This window comes from Parambassis ranga, chromosome 6 (genome assembly GCF_900634625.1).
Source record: "Parambassis ranga chromosome 6, fParRan2.1, whole genome shotgun sequence".
Taxonomy (NCBI): Eukaryota; Metazoa; Chordata; class Actinopteri; family Ambassidae; genus Parambassis; species Parambassis ranga.
This window is the reverse complement of record NC_041027.1, coordinates 2,549,955-2,563,508: the sequence shown is the minus strand read 5'-3', so window position 1 is coordinate 2,563,508 and position 13,554 is coordinate 2,549,955. Positions and strand designations below refer to the sequence as shown.

The window sequence follows — 13,554 nt, the reverse complement described above, 5'->3', positions numbered from 1 at the left end:
GACTCACACAGCCTAAATGACTGACCAGGATCAGATCCAATTTTACAATACATTTATTTTAACCGTAGTTAATTTTCCCTGTTTGATTTTTCTGAAAAATTGGGGACAGTGTGACCTGGAGCCTTAGAAAATATGGTATTTGGGAACCACTGGGTTACAGACTGTAAAAGTCCACAGTCAATCACAGGGCTAACTTGAGCTCAGATTACAAGATATTTGGACCTATTTACTCAAGCTGCCTCTCCAGAGAGTTAGGGGAAAAGTTCACGTCCCAGCCCAGCCTGTGCTAATCTGATCTAATGAGATTTCGTAAATTGAGTTGAGTAGACACATAGTCAGGACAACTTTAATAATTATCAGGAGAAAAATAAGAGTTAAAAAAAAGTCCAAGTGTATAGCGAAAGAAAGGCCAGCAGAAAGAAAGGTTTGGGAATGGTACCCATTACTCAGATTTTAGACAAAAATGTGATTCATGAATGGAAAATTTCAATCAAACATATCTAGGCTTTTATCATCTTTATGATGGACTACTGCTTTACTACGTACACTGCTTATTATTCTGAGATGTTTTACCATTACAAAATGTAATTAACAGATTTAACTTTTAACTTAAATCATAAATTCAATGGAAGTTGGCAAAGGATCAAAGAAATCCCTTCAAATGATTTAATCTTGGATCCTGTTCACCCTTAATTGCTACCACTGTAACATAACCAACCTGCCCTTTAACAGCCATTTCCAAACAAACAGTGAGTTGTTGTAGCACTGGTGGTTCTGTCACACTGAAGTGAAACACTTATGAGCGTATCTAGAGATTCTCCACAAAAGTGGGTGGCCAATAACCAAAAATCTTTTAACCCTACAGTCTTTAAAATTCATATCTTAAGCTAAATAGTTTAAAAATATAAGAACTCAGTCCTAATGCTGACCACAAAACTATTACCAGAGCAACAGTCTCATAGCAGCTGTCAGACAATTGAAAAAGTGTAGCAGCAGAGCGCCTCAGTCACTCACTTTACACAGGTAAAGCCAAAGGTTTAAGACTAATGCTTAAATTACAGGTGACAAAATAGACCCACATACTCCCACACACACAAACTCACACTCTATTCCCATATGATAATGACAGGGCTGAATAGATGTTGATCTAACGTTGAACAATATGCCATTACATGGGCTATTTCAGAGTGGATTAGAGTTTAAATCCTTTATAATTTACACTGTATAGGTGAAGCTTAGTTGGTGTTAAAATGAAGACATTGCATACATTTATTTACTTTTATAACATACTGTAGTACCCTATAAATGTACAATGACTTAAATGTCCATGACATTTGGAAACACTTTCTGCTAATAATTTTAGATGTTTACTAAAAGCCTAAAGTACTGAGTGTCTCTTATGTCAGGAGTTAATGTTTAAACGGGAGATCATTTTCTGACACAGCCCTAGTATCATGAGCATGATAGTATTGGCAGAGCACATTAGTGTGCTGATGTTAGCTTTTAGCTCAAAGCAAAGATAATCGGTTTCCTAATCCTCAATGTGCCAAATGTGCTGTGTTGTCCAACCAACAATTTATATTGAAGATAACTATTTAATAATTTTTTAACACAAGATGGAAGAGAATTCTCACATTGGAAAACCTCGAAACAGTAAATATGACATGTTTGCATAAAGCTGGACAAACTGATTTGGAACAATTTCTATAAAGGTGCCAGAAATACACGTGCTGGTACACGTTGGTTGAGCTGGTTGAGTTTGTGTCAGACAGTCTAACCTGTAATTGCAGAGAAATTGTTGGCCTCTTAGACTGCTGTAAGATGCATGTATACAAAAAAGAAGCAAAAATTTCAACACAAACACCGTGATGTGGTAACCTGGGGCTATTAAATGAAAACATATGGTCAAAATCACAACTCACAAACACACACTCGTCACTGTTGGTGATCTCAGCTCCGGGCTTTCTCTATGACTCAGGGATATAATGAGAAGGTATGAATGACAGTGTGTGTTTTACTGCCCACTCTCTCTCTCTCTCTCTCTCTCTCCCCCTCAAAGTCAGTTTCAGATGACAGAGTACTCTGCTGATTCCTTAGTGTCCAGGAATTAATGCTGATGACACGCAGCCTTTTGAAGGTTGCGTTTTGGTGTGTTTGAAGCATCTGCCGTCCCCTGCGAGTTTGCGGGGCAGCACACCTGTAGCTGGGATTGAATAAGCTCTAATATAAGCATAGGCTCAGCAGATCCTGTAGCCTGGGAGCTCACTGACACTGCTCAATGGCAGCTTTGAAGTGCTGATCTTTTACAAAAGGGGGCAAAAGGGGGGGGGGTGTTAATGGACACAGAAAATGTCTTGAGGGAAGAAACACAGAAGAAGAATAACTTGTACTTTATCTGTACCCCTAGTAGCTCATTGTACAAGAGAAAATTGGACATGAGTTGATTTCACAACAAATCTGTTGGCAACTCACGTGTGACAGTTGAAAATGAAACCATCTCCACTCTCCCACACGAACAGTTGGACAGTTTTTATAGAACGGAAATTTAATCTCACCTGAAAGGACGAGACAATCCAGAAAACAAGGTTTTATGGGAAGGAAGGAAAAAAGATGCTAGCCACAGCACACTTTAAAATAGGTGTAACACAATGACCTAAGGGTACAAACATATAGGCTGGGTGCAACATTTATGTATTTGTGTAACCCAAGCTCAGCAGGATACAATCCTGTATGGTGTTTATTACAGGAATAGACTGGAATTAAATTTGTTTTGCAACCCATATGACCTTAATAAACAACAGCCATGCTAGTATGAATGAGCACTAAAGGCTGTTAAAGCTTAGTGATTCTTGTGGTCTTCTCGCTATATTTTATCTACCATCGAAAGAGCTAATCATGCAGCTAAATGAAGTGAAAGCTAGCTGCAGCATAAATCACTAAAAGTGCTATATTATAGAGAAAGAAAGTAATAACAAGATATGTTTGATTCAGCTCAGGGTGTTTTGTGATTATAATAGTGCTATTACTGCTCAAGTTCTGGTAGACATATAATGTAGAGCATTTTCAGTTGCATATGGCCCACCACCTAATCAGGCATACTCTGACTGCTTGCATCAACTGTTTTAAGCACCAGGTGATTTAGCAAAGAAAAAATGTAAACAGAAAAAGTTCATTGGTAGACATGAAGCTAAAAGGAGAAAACATAGGGGAACAGTGAGAGACAGAACAATAACAAAACAATCCGGAAAAATGCATTTCAAAGACGTTATAAATGAATTCACATTTTCATGAATGAAATAAGTATTTGATCTCCTATCAATCAGCAGGATTTCTGCTCCCAGGTGTATTTTATACAGGTAAGGAGCTGACACTGGGAGCTCTCTCAGCTCCTTACCTGTATAAAAGAGGCCTGTTAGAAGTTTGCCACTGAACATCTGAATGATTCAGAGGATGACTGGCTGAAGTGTGGTGGTCAGATGAGACCAAAATTCCGCTCTTTGGCATCAACTCACTAGCCGTGTTTATGACACCAAGAACACCTTCCCCACTGTCAAACATGGAGGTGGAAACATTATGCTTTTGGGGTGTTTTCCTGCCAAGGGGACAGGACAACTGCACCGCAACAAAGGGAGGATGGATGGGGCAATGCACCGTCAAATCTTGGGTGAGAACCACTTTCCTAGTGATGGCTGACGGAGGCTTTGTTGAAGCGTCGACACCCGTTTCAAAAAAGGTTAATTACTCAAGACTTCAGTGACACAGTGTTTGAGTAGGACATCTAGTGGTGAATAACAACCAGTGACAGCAAAGTATGTTTTGGGGTTTATTGGTTAAGAAGTTTGTGGGTAAAGAGGGTGTCCTTGTGCTGAAAGTTGTGTAAGAAGCAAGAAAAATGGGCAGCAGAAGAACTTGATTGACTTAAAACTGTAATGGGCGGGTGACTAGATCATAAATGCATATTAATGCAGGTTCTGATAGAAAAGTATCAGAACACAGGTAATGTTATGGCTGGTTTTATACTTGAGTTTGTCGCCTGCCTCATAGTGGTCAAGAAAAAAAATTAACTCACTTATTATTGCTTTATAAAATAAGCAGAATTCAGAGCTGACACAACAGATCACCACATAGAGTCAAGTAACCACACTATTGGTAGATCATACTACTGCCCGAGATACAGAGGTGTCTCAGCTGACTACAGTAGTTTACCAGTTATTTGACTTGACTCAAATACCACTACTCCACGCTATTTATACCTGGAAAAAGGAGAAGCAGGGAGAAAAATTAGATTTTATACAATTTCTACAAGTTTATCTTCTATCTAAAAAATGTGTATGTAAGTGAGTGGAAGTGGATACTGGATCACAGAACAAAGGTGGCTTAACAGGATTTATTCAAACACTTAAAGATGCAGGCTGGAGGTGTATAGTAATTTTATCTGTCATGCTCATCGCTAACATCAAAGCTGTATATGGTTTAAAGCCCTCAGCTGCCCACTTCTGATTCCCCAAACTCAGAGAGGTTGAACAGAGGTAGGGGGGAGTAGTAGGGGCATTACAATGAAGAAACAGCAGACAGTTATAGAGTGGCCTAAATGAACTGTTTCTTAAGCATTCATGTTTGGATTCGTGCCTCAGTATATTTTGGGTTGTCATATGTGTATTTATTAGACTATAGTGGACTAGTCTTTACTGAGAAAGGGAGACAAAGACAAAGGTGAACATGAGGGGAAGAAAAACAGTAGGAAGACAAATGAGGACACAGATAAACTATGAAGTCAGAGATTATAAATGAGAGGAAGGGGATTTCCACAGAGAGGCCATGGTCCACTTCAAGAGAAAAACACCCCCCCCCCCCCTCAATCACTACTCACAAAAGAAACCCTTTCTGCACTATTTGACTACATTTTTCACCTTTCTTTAACATGTCATGGATTTTCTGGTATCTGTCAAGATGCACTCTTAGAAACATTTTTTTATTGGGACAATGGCAGCACCTATTCTGATAGTTGAAACAGTCAGTCTATGTGAGCTTTTCATACAAACTAGCTGTTTTTTTGTTCTTCTGTGTTTGCGTTTCCCTCTTCTTTCTTGCTGTCATAGCAAGAAATAATTAAACGTTGCACAAGAGAAAGGTAAGAGGCCAACAGGAGGAGGAAAACAGATAAAGAGGTTAAAGAAACACAAAGCTGAACACGGTCAGGGATAGAGCCAAGAGAATGCAAGCAAAATACAGACACACATGGGACAGACAAAGCAATAGAAAGAACAGTATTAGAGTAACATTCAATAAAAATTACACCATGCATCCATTATATCTCTTCCAATACACCAGTTAATAATAAAACAATCATAAATTAGTCCAAGTTGTATATTATCATTAAAACACATGGCTTGTGTTATATAGTGTGTTTTTTATTCCCAAAAAAGTCTGGACACTGTAGACATGGCAAACTTTACTGAAAGTGACATAAATGGTGTTTTTGTCAGGGACTTTCAGCCGTGGATTGATATATATTTACCGTACTAATGTTTATAGTGGCAGGACTGGGGTCAACTGTAAATACTTCACTAGTTGGATCCATTGCTATTTTAAACTGAGATTGACAATCACAATCACAACCTTTTTATCATGACTATGAGCTTTCTAGTGACCATGTTTGCTACAGCTCTAATGAATACCTTAATACCTTCTCATCACACTTTTGAAGGACCTCCAGCTCCTTCATTCCCTATCCAGTTCTTTTTGCAGGACTAAATAACTCCACTCTTTACCTCTACAGAAAAAGAAAGTAGTTGGAACTCAAACTCAACTAGTATGTCTCCATGTATATTTTCAAGTGCCTGCAGGTGTTAACAAAAGTGGAATGAAGGATATTGAAGTATTTGCATTTTTATAGCTTCTACAAAACCAGTTTTCACTCTACTCTGCACATCAACTGTAGAAAACCTGCAGGACAGCCAATAAGTCACAGAACTTTTGTCACATAACGGCTGATTATAAGTTCAGTCATAACTCTAGTTGCACTGGGGAGGATAAGTATGTATTTATAAGCTCCTGGCAGGTTTTATTTGGGTCACAAAAATATAAGGAACTGGAATACATGCAAAACATGAGACATTTAGGTAATTTTGCTGAAATGCAGGTAACTATAATACAAAAACTGTAAACTAAAAAATGTATGCAATAAAATGTATCTTTAAAATAAAATTTATACACAGACAAAACATGGTATTATATCAAAAGTAACTAAATTCAGCCGTATGTCCTTTAGTCAAAGCAACGGCTCAGCCTGTTTACTTTCCATCATAGACTTCAGTCTTAAATCCAGCAGTTGTTTTTGATATCTAATCTAGCCTCACGACACACAACCACTCAATCATCGCTCATTATTCCAACAATTTTAAACCCTTTTGTTCAAACCGGTTGTAAATATCCATGTCCTCAGGTAATCCCTTAAAGCAAACACATATGAGCAGCATCATAGTCGAACCTTACACTCACATTTGTATTTGTCACGACAGTCTGGGTTAAGAATAATAAGTTATAATACTTCAGAACCAAAGGGGATCAACATCTCATCTTACAGACTGAATGTCCTCATTAATCAGCAAGCAGAAAGCAATACAAATATCCTTGCGGTTTGTTTTTGTGTGTGTTGCATGCGTGAAACTGACAGAGAGGAAAAGCTCCCTGAGGAGTGTGGTATTAATTGGGGGTTGAAAATACATGCTGCAGTCAACATTGTGTCTGATGACAATCGGAGAAAAACACAAGGTCTGGTATTCAAATTTTGACACGTCAAACTCCCTCCACATTTTACCCCTGTATACGTGAATACCATACTACTGAAGTAAAACTGAAGCTTCAACCACACACAAGGCATCAAATAAAATATGTTTAATATTTGATTTGTGTGCCCCGCCGGTATACCTTAATACCACCCAACCCTACTGCACAAGCACAGATTCAGACACTAATGCACACAAAGCTCAAAGAAATGAAAAGTCCCTTTAGTGAGCTGGTAAATCAATGGCTTAAAGGTTTGGAGGTCACAACAGGGACTGAGTGGGAGAACAGACGGTGCAGGGAGGGAGTGTGGGAAGGAGAAAGGGGGAGGAAGGAAAAAAATAAAAGTAAAGACAAAGGTGATGTGAGATGAAGGAAAGATGATTGAGGGGGGCATGGTGAGGTTGATGGGGGAGTACAGAAGTTCAGAGATGGACATAAGTAAGGACTTTAGTCCCCCAGCATATCAGTACTGGCACAAGATGCTGCTACTGAAGATAGATTGAAAAAAGAGCATGAGAGTTCATGTTGGAATGACGCTGAATTCAGGCATAGGGGTTACGAGAAGGAAGGAGGAACTAGGGCTCCAAGTCTTGTTGGTGAGAAATACGACCGGTGAAAGTTAGGGATGCATCATTTTTTGACAACAGATCAGTTTTAAATGTTGAGTAAAAGTGGAAAAGACACCATAATGAGCTGTGAGGTGAGGAACTGCAGGAACAGCTGAAATCCTCAATGAGATAACCAGCTGTGGCTGCGTGAAAACCTTTTTTGCACAGTGTGCAGCAATTTAGATCATGGTTACTCCATGGTTATGAGACAAGGCTCAGTATATTAAAACCCTATGGGTTTGCAGTTCTATCGTATTTTTTCAGACAAACCATCCAATCAAAGAGTTATCATTCTTGTAACTGTTCTCGCTGTTGCTACTGGCCCCTAAATCAAGTGATATAATTTTTTATTTGTTATTATTTGTCTTTATTTGTTATTATAGAAAACAAAACAAGTAGAAGCAGCAAGAGACAAAGCGGAGAGAGAACACATTAGATTATAATGGAATGGAGTGGGCCTGTTCGCCCCTGATCTCCACTGACCTGTGAGTTTTGACCCCTACCACACCCTGTCATTCAAAGCCTGCCTCTTGATGCGCCTTAAGGCCTACTGCAAGGTCAAAGTTCATTCCCGAAGAGCAAAGGTCCAACAAGAACTCCAGAGGCTGGGGTACATGAGCAATAAGCAAATGTTGGCAAAGACAGTGTTTTAATGTTCTTCAGATAGCAAGAAAGAGATTGGTGGTAAAGAAGCACATGATGGAAACATAAAGAGGTATTAACAGCGGCAGGACAAGAAAAGACCCAAAACAGTCCTCTTTCCAACCTGTAATTACAGCTGCCAAAACTATCATAACGAAACAGCTAAACAAAGTCTGTAGCCTCTAATTTAACTCCACAAGTTTAATACGTTTTTGTGTTATTTTACGATGATGGCTAAACCCAACTGAATGTTCTTTGAGTCAGTGATCACCCTTCAGTTCTGCAATTTCTTTGTGTCGAATGTGTTGAATGTGTCCTTGTGTGTACGCTACCAATTTTTGCAGTGTGTATTTACCTCAGAGCTTCTACAGATGATCCAATTTCGATCATATTCAATAAAATGGCCCAATAAAATAACTTTGCACAGAAAGTTTGCAACTCTTCTTTTGTTCTAGTCTTTTTCTTTGATTTCTTTTTTCCCCCTACATTAAACGTCAAAATAAACATTGTCAAAGTGTGACACGTTCTTGTGCCATTCTTTTAGTCATTTACCGCCTTGCCCACATTTAAAAGAGAGGAAAAAAAATCTCTCTCTTTTGCCTCATTTGGCATGTAAAAGACGACCCAAATTTAAGTATATGCAAATCATCACAACCTCTTTAACAAATTATGCCCCAGATTTTAACGGAAATAAACACAATTAAGACAATCCATTAATTATTAAGATCCTCAGCTTGAGTCTGAGCCCTCTGTTCCAGTTCAGAAGATAAACAAAGATGCTTTACTCGCATGCATGAACACAGCAGTGTGTCTTGCTCCCTCTCTTGCTTGCCCAGATACAAACTCATCTCGCCCACAGCTTCTCCTTTTACTTCAATTATACAGTGATACACAGGCTCTAGAACAGCTACAGGGGCTCCACAGGGTGTAAAAGCAGAAGAGGGTAAACGGAGGTGCTCAGTGAAGGGGTATGTGAGCAGGCACACACGCAGCGGTAAAGTAAGCAGGAAGGAAAACCTTCAGGGTTTAATCCTACAGGAAAGTATTCAGGGGCTTTGAAGGATCTGAACAGATACTTTAATTTTTCTAAAAAAAAAAAAGTTTAGCTTCGGAATTCCTATTCACCTCTCCTACCAGCACTTCTAATGCCAGTATTTAACACATTTATAAGCACATCACAAATAATTGATATTGCTCATTATTTTTTCTAATTAAGGACTATGTGCAAAGCTTGCATAACCAGCTGGCTGGTTTTAATTTAATGAGGAGAGGAAAGGACATGAAAAGCATTGTCTTTTACTGCAGAGATTCACCAGCTACAAAAATGTATGGTTTTTGATCACTTATACCATATAATTAACACAAAAACAGTCTTTTTGTAATCTCAATACATACATAAAGCCAATCATCAAGTAACAAGAGAAAAGTCAATTAAAAATGTGTTTAGTTATCACAGAAATGTAAGTGCTGTGGTAAATACAGCAGTAATAATCTGGTTGATTCGCATCGGGCATACATTCAAATGCTTTTTATATGTAGCAGAAATATTCTCAAACAGTGCTCCTTACATTCCAGCTATCCTGAGGTGCCTCCCTTCACCTGGAGCAATCGGAGTATTTTTATAGCAAGTCTGGCACAGACAGGCCCCCACTGTGCGCTATACGCATGTAGACAACAGATAATATCACTGGCACTGGCTCAGGTCCTGCAACTTTCCAGTCAACATTGAGCTGAACCTAGACCTTAATATCTGGGTCAGTGTTACTAAGTTGTTCAAAAAGAAGTTATAATTAGGTCCCCTGCAGTGTTGTGCAAAGTAGATCTACATAAACCCGCCCTGCTCCCCCTTTCTTGCTGGATGCCATACAAGACAATGCTATATATATGGAGTGAAGAAGAGGCCAATTTGTTGTTTTGCAGGATTATGCAATGGAAACACAGCTACAATGTGCTTGTCCTTTAGTGCATAAGTTTAAATGGCAGAGGTCCTACTCACAAGATAAGTGTTTAATGGTGGGAGCAGGTCAGCCTGGGGCTGACTGAGCAGGTGGCATTCCACTTCAAGTAGCAGAAACAAGTGAGAAGGCAGGGGAGATTACAGGAAACTCGTACAAAGGGCAAAGCTTACTAGAGAGCAGGCCAAACCTAAAGGGTCATAGGCAGGCTAAGAGGTTAGAAAGGTGACCTACTGTACCTGGACTAATAGATGCAATCCAGCCTCAACAGTGGCCTAAGACTACAAGACCAATAAAGACGACCCAGATCCTATGGCCTTCATTTGACCTCTAAATCAGTCAGGACTTACAAAAAACAACAAAACACCTACTAACTACCATTGGAAACATTTTCTACTTTACTGTTTGAGCTTTGGTTAGAACTGAAACAGAGAATACTGGTCAGAATACTGTTGAATTTTTACTTCACTAAATCCAGTCTTAAAAAAGTTCTATTAATAAGCTCTTGGGAAGTGGTAAAGACTAGAAGCTGAGCTTAAAAAAGCTTTTTATTTTGGATGCTCTATTTTTGTGCCAGTCACCTTTGACCTGTGTGTTTGTAAGCCTGTCAGGACAAACCCTTAGACAGCCAAAAGTAGTGTGGCAAGAAGAACACCCTTAGGCTTCAATGGGTCATAAACTGCACATTCTGACCCTTGAAACACCCTTTATCACCTCTCTTGTAATCTGTTTGTTTGCGTGTGTGGTCACTGCAGGCAATTTATTTTGACCCTTGATTTTAACCTGACCTTGCTTGTACCAAAGAGACAATCTGCCTCTTTTTTAAATCCATCAAACCTAAGGGCATGATGTCCCATCCATCTGTATAATTTGTGAAACAAATATTTGACTATAACCTCCATTGTTTTAAGTGTCTCTAGCAAAAAATAAAGCATGTAAGATGAGAAATACAAAGTCAGAATTCAGTGCCTGAATCATTTATCATAAACAAAGAAAGTAATCAGAAAGAGAATTGATGCTGGTCAAGTTATGATTCTGATGCAGTCCTGCAACACACACAAATATCCATAAACCACTGCAGCGAGTCTGCGGGAGCAAAATAACAGATGGACAGACGTCAAAAATGGTGTGAACGACAGGATGAAAAGGAGACTTAGAGAACAGATGGGCATAGAGTTCATGGTGTAAGACAGTTAAAGAAACACACCCACAAGCAAAACCTATTTTTTTTGGCAAATTTAGGTCTTAAATAAATATCACTCTGACTTAAGATCTTATTTTTTAAAGGTCAGAACAGATTTACCAGACCTACGGTAAGGGTGGGGGGTAAATCTGATTAATTTAAATGGGTATTTCAGTAAAAATGAGTAACTTACTCTAGGCAAAAAACTAAAAGTGACAGCTGGCTAAAGCCAACCTGAGTGACTGTGAAATGAATTATTACCACTGATTCACTGAGAGAGCTGGACACAGCATCATCATTTAGCCTTGCTGCCAAGTTGTCCCTGTGGCCACTCCGTGTCTCCTCAAAATAAATGTGCGACACTAAAAATAGGCGTAAATGATATTGTGAATAGACATTTTTCAGCTTATGTTCTTTGGCCTTTACATTACTCTTTTGATTTGCATCTGCCACTGATCACTGCTCACTGATCTAGGTTCTGGATCTGTGTTTGCCAACAGAGACTCTTGTATCACTCTGCTAAGAGCGATCGGTGTTGATTTAACAGTGTGATTTGTCAGATCCCATCAGTCAGGCAGCTAATGCAAGCTAGCTGTCTAAATTATTAGTAAGGTGGATGTTTAGTACGTGTTTTCCAAATATAGTTGTGGATGAAAAAATAGATTTTCATGCTCCTCTATAATCACGATTCAATTCACATTTGCAAAAACAAAATTACCCTCAACATCGATTTTGGATTGAATGATTTGCTAACATTGCATCAGAGCCTGTGACTGACAGCAGTGTAGCTGTAGAGGTTGTTCAGGGGCACTGAGCAAAATGAATGCTGAGTCATTTCACTAAGACTCGAGCAGCAGGCAGACAGGAAGAGAGCAGTGTCGGTATCATGGGAGCCTGCTGAGGAGAACAGGACTCTGGGCATCTGCTAGTACACCAGGGGAATCAAGTAAAAAAAATACAAAAATGGAAAAAAAATGAAGAAAAGCTATAGAATAGCCAGAGAGGAAAGATGTGAAAAGGGCAGAGATGAATAAAAAGGAGAATAATTTTGCAGTAGAGAAGAGCATGGAGGAGAAAGGGAAGGTGTAAAGGGCATGAAAAAGGTACCAAAAAAAACAAGAGTATTACAATAAGCAAGTAGTCTGCAGAGGAACTGAAGGACACGTCTATGTGTTCTCAGCCTGACTCAGCATAATCTGAGGTCACTTCAATTTTGTTCTTTAATGCTGACTCAGCCTGCTATTGGACAGTCCCCAGAGACCCAACTGTCACAGCTGTTCACTTCACAACAACGTCGTTCAACACTTAAACGTATGAGGACAATGGACAAAATCACTTTTCAGTCACTTGTAGAAGGAAGACAGGCTCATGTGTCTCTTCAGGGCTCTATAGACTAACTTTTTGCACTGGTGCGCCTAACTTTTTCTTTAATAGTACTCATTCAAATTATGGACAAACTAGCCAACAAGTCTGCCTGTCAGAAATCCATAATGAAGATTCAAAGTTAATACAGCACTCTTCATTTCCCTGTTTGCTTTCTCTCTGTATTTTCTGGCTGTCGCTCCTCACTTATCTATCTGGCAATGTAAATTAAAAATGATTAAAATTATATACACCATTATTTGTTTAATAGCTGAGATTGAGATATATATTTTGTTTTCTTCCAACATATTTCTAATGCAGCTACAGTATCTCTTCTCTCATCTTCCTCACCTCTCTGCCTCAGTTTCTCCTGTCTCCTCTCTTTCTAAAGCTGAGCTCCAGCTGACGGACTTTTCTTCTGTCTGTTACAGGATGAACAGTTTAGCTGTATGCAGATATCATACTGGCAGACAATGCTCCACTATAGCAGGATAATAACAATACTTTTTAAATGGGCGTTCGTCATTTAACCATGTTCTATAACTCCTTAAAACCAGCTGACTGCTGTCAGTCAGAGTGAATCAGCCTTCATGAACCTGTTGTTCAATCTGTTATAATGCTACGAGCACGTCACGCCCCCTATTTGAACATTACCGACTCGTTAGCGTCACTCATTCAGGTCAACAGCTAAACCTGCATAGTAGCAACAAATCTTCACCTAAACTGCGGTTTCTGCTGTTCAGCAGCGAAATGTGTGTCTGTGTGTTCGCGTGCTGCGCGCTGAAGTGAGGGGGCCGTATGAGGAGTTGTACACACAAAAGTCCGGGCCGAAACAAACTTTCTTGTTCTCGTCACCTCGGGTAACAGATCTCTCTGTACTCATGGAGTATGGAACAAGCTTTAGCACACAGCATCAGCTCTGCGCAGCATATGTCCGTGTTCTTCTTATTCTGGATTTTTGGCAGACGGTCTCGGTCTGACTGCAAATGTAAACACGCACACGCGGGGTCCCGCC

General features: G+C 39.4%; 1 protein-coding gene across 2 annotated transcripts in view; it reads right to left on the bottom strand.

The window, feature by feature from the left end:
* LOC114437593 (TBC1 domain family member 10B) overlaps positions 1–13,554 on the bottom strand; it is a 41,574-nt gene that overhangs the window by 16,731 nt on the left and 11,289 nt on the right. The gene's annotated exons all lie outside the window — the stretch shown is intronic.